This window comes from Eschrichtius robustus, chromosome X (assembly GCF_028021215.1).
Source record: "Eschrichtius robustus isolate mEscRob2 chromosome X, mEscRob2.pri, whole genome shotgun sequence".
Taxonomy (NCBI): Eukaryota; Metazoa; Chordata; class Mammalia; order Artiodactyla; family Eschrichtiidae; genus Eschrichtius; species Eschrichtius robustus.
This window is the reverse complement of record NC_090845.1, coordinates 42,020,851-42,024,540: the sequence shown is the minus strand read 5'-3', so window position 1 is coordinate 42,024,540 and position 3,690 is coordinate 42,020,851. Positions and strand designations below refer to the sequence as shown.

At 39.8% G+C, this 3,690-nt stretch overlaps 1 pseudogene; it reads left to right on the top strand.

The window, feature by feature from the left end:
- The first annotated feature begins 205 nt into the window (after nucleotides 1-205).
- LOC137757338 (geranylgeranyl pyrophosphate synthase pseudogene) lies at nucleotides 206-1,108 on the top strand (annotated as a pseudogene).
- The last annotated feature ends 2,582 nt before the right edge of the window (nucleotides 1,109-3,690 follow it).

Below are 3,690 nucleotides of genomic sequence, written 5' to 3'. Positions count from 1 at the left end.
GCACTGAGTAATTCAGTGTCGCTGGCAGCTGAGCAGGGCGGAGAGTTCTATGGTGAAGTGAGGGGAGGGATTCATGTAGGCGTCCGGGGGAGCCTTGTTCTGAGCTCTAAGGTGGGAAGTTGATTCCGGGGGCTGCTACTCCCGGACCCGCAGCGTGAAAGTTGTGATATCACCCTCGAACCATCAGCTTTGAAATTTACAAAGAATGGAGAAGACTCAAGAAACAGCCCAAAGAATTCTTCAGGAACCTTACAAGTACTTACCTCAGTTACCAGGTAAACAAGTGAGAACCAAACTTCCACAGGCAATTAATCATTGGCTAAAAGTTCCCTAAGACAAGCTACAGATTATCACTGAAGTGACGGAAATGGTGCATAATGCCAGTTTACTCATTGATGATGTCGAAGACAACTCAAAACTCCGACGTGGCTTTCCAGTGGCACACAGCATCTATGGAATTCCATCTGTCATCAGTTCTGCCAATTATGCACATATTCTTGACCTAGAGAAAGTCTTAACCCTTGATCACCCAGATGCAGTAAAGCTTTTTACTCGCCAGCTTTTAGAACTCCATCAGGGACAAGGCCTAGATACCTACTGGAAGGATAATTACACATGTCCCACTGAAGAAGAATATAAAGCAATGGTCCTGCAAAAGACAGGAGGACTATTTGGATTAACAGTAGGTCTCATGCAGTTGTTCTCTGATTACAAAGAAGATTTAAAGCCACTGCTGAATACACCTGGGCTGTTTTTCCAAATTAGGGATGATTATGCTAATCTACACTCCAAAGAATATAGTGAAAACAAAAGCTTTTGTGAAGATCTAACAGAGGGAAAGTTCTCATTCCCTACTATTCATGCTATCTGGTCGAGGCCTGAAACCACCCAGGTGCAGAATATCTTGAGCCAGAGAACCGAAAACATAGATATTAAAAAATACTGTGTACCTTATCTTGAGAAAGTAGGTTCTTTTGAATACACACGGAATACTCTTAAAGAGCTTGAATCTAAAGCCTATAAACAAATTGATGCATGTGGTGGGAACCCTGAGCTAGTAGCGCTAACAAAACACTTAAGTAAAATGTTCAAAGAAGACAATGAATAATATTAAGCCATTCTTGATTAGGCCTGATAGCTTAGTTGACTTTTTTTTTGTCTTTTAACCTATTACCTTTTTAAAAATTTGGACCAAGCTGTTGGTCTCCAAAAACTGAGTGATAGTGGTGATGTGAGTGAGGTTGTTTCAATTTAGAATCCCTGTGTACAGATAATCAGCATAGTACCAAGTTGAAGGAATCACAAGGAGGCACATATAAATAAGTCTAATTTGAATGTCAGAATGTGCTATGTTGGGACGTTGTGGCCAGCTCTGCCACGCACGTTCTGTTGATTCTGTCCATAAAGAAGACTTCAGCTTCCAGGAACTTTTATCCACATAATTCCTAACTGTATTTTGTGGGCATTTCACAATTCATCTACCCCATTTCCAAGCCATTGACTACTTGGGACCAGTTTCTATAGCTAGCTGGCCCAACGACCACAGGGACTCCTCTTTCTTCCTAAATGTCGTTGCTTAGAATAGCTCATTCTTCTCCCTGGAAACTCCCTCACTAAAGTCTTCCATGAAAAAGCTGACAGTGACAAGCAAAAAACAAAAACAAAAAAACACTTACATCTGCTATCCCCTACCTCCCACTCCATCCCTCCCCCACCCCCTCGCCCTTGGCAACCACCAGTTTGTTCTCTATGTCTCTGATTCTGTTTCTGTTTCATAGGTAGGTTCATTTGTGTCATATTTTAGATTCCACATATAAGTGATATCGTACGGTATTTGTCTTTCTCTTTCTGACTTCACTTAGTATGATAATCTGTAGTTGTATTCATGTTGCTGCAAATGGCATTATTTCGTTCTTTATAATGGCTGAGTAGTATTTCACTGTATATATGTACCACATCTTCTTTATCTGTTCATCTGTCGATAGACATTTAGGTGGTTTCCATATCTTGGCTGTTGTAAATAGTGCTGCTATGAACATAGGGGTGCATGTATCTTTTTGAATTATAGTTTTCTCTGGATATATGCCCAGGAGTGGGATTGCTGGATCATATGGCAACTCTATTTTTAGTTTTTTGAGGAACCTCCATACTGTTTTCCATAGAGGCTGCACCAACTTACATTCCCACCAACAGTGTAGGAGGGTAAAGTGAATAATTTTTAAAACTAATACGAGAGCATTTATTATCCAGTTGGCCCCATGGAGAATCAGCAGGTTGGAGATTTGAGGACCAGCTCTGCCTCAGGAGAGCTGGGTTTATTTGGACACGTTGTTTACCTTCTCGGACCTCGTTTCCTTTTATTTTTTTTTAATAAATATATTTATTTATTTATTTTTGGCTGCGTTGTGTCTTCGTTGCTGCGTGCAGGCTTTCTCTAGTTGCAGAGAGCAGGGGCTACTCTTTGTTGCGGTGCACGAGCTTCTCATTGCAGTGGCTTCTCTTGTTGCGGAGAACGGGCTCTAGGTGCGCAGGCTTCAGTAGTTGTGGCTCACAGGCTCTGGAGTGCAGGCTCAGTAGTTGTGGTGCACGGGCTTAGCTGCTCCGCAGCATGTGGGATCTTCCTGGACCAGGGCTCGAACCCGTGTCCCCTGCATTGGCAGGCGGACTCTTAACCACTGGACCACCAGGGAAGTCCCTGACCTTGTTTCCTTATCAGTAAAATGGGGATAAATTTTACCCTGCAGAACTATTGGAAGGATTTATTGGAATAATCTGTGTAAAGTCCCTGACATTGTATCTGGTGAGAAGCCAGAGGCTCATTCCAATAATACTGTCAGTACTCAAATTATTTTTTTGAAACTCATATTCTTAAAGTGCCTTCAGATTTAGTTTGAGTTACGGGGGAAAGAAAAGTTTCATTACCCTACAGTCATATTTCATTTTTGACATTAAAAAATACTGTTCAGGTTGGTCTTTTGACCTACTTATCAAACATTTGGTGGCTTTTGACTATTGCCAAAAATGAAATCACCATTAAAGGACAGAAATGTATTGCCGTTCAGGATATTTTAAAAATTACATATCATGATTTGGAGGCAAACCTAACAAAATAAGAGTTTCAAAAATGTTTGAGCAATGATTTCATCAATCTTGGCATTAATAAAAAGCTTCATAAAAAGACTAGCTGGAAGGTGCTAGATCCTCTTAGAAGTGTACATTCTAGTGGGCTTGTTTCAAAAAACACACATATAATTCTATGGTCTTATCTCATTTAAAGCATAAACTCTTAGCTTTTATCAGAAGTATTGGGTTTTCTATTGTAAAAATAATGTCATTTCCCTGATACCACATTTGGTAAGAGACCAATTTCAATTTCCAAGCATAAAGAAGAGTTTATAAAAGTGCAGTTGTTTCCTTTTATTCCTTTTAATCCTTTGATGCAGAAGACAAGTCAAACCCTGAGATAGGTTACCAAGAATGTTCCAGAAGGGCCTAGGATCAAAATATGTGATCCAGGGAAATTATAGAGGAAAATATGTGGCATAAAATAGCAGCTATTGTATGACCATCAGCGGGAGGACGAGACTACCAAGAGGAAGAGCCAAAATACCAAGCAAGAAAAGGTTTTTTAAAAATCTTACTGTGTTTGATTTTTTTTTTTTTTTTTAATTTATTTATTTATTTATTTAT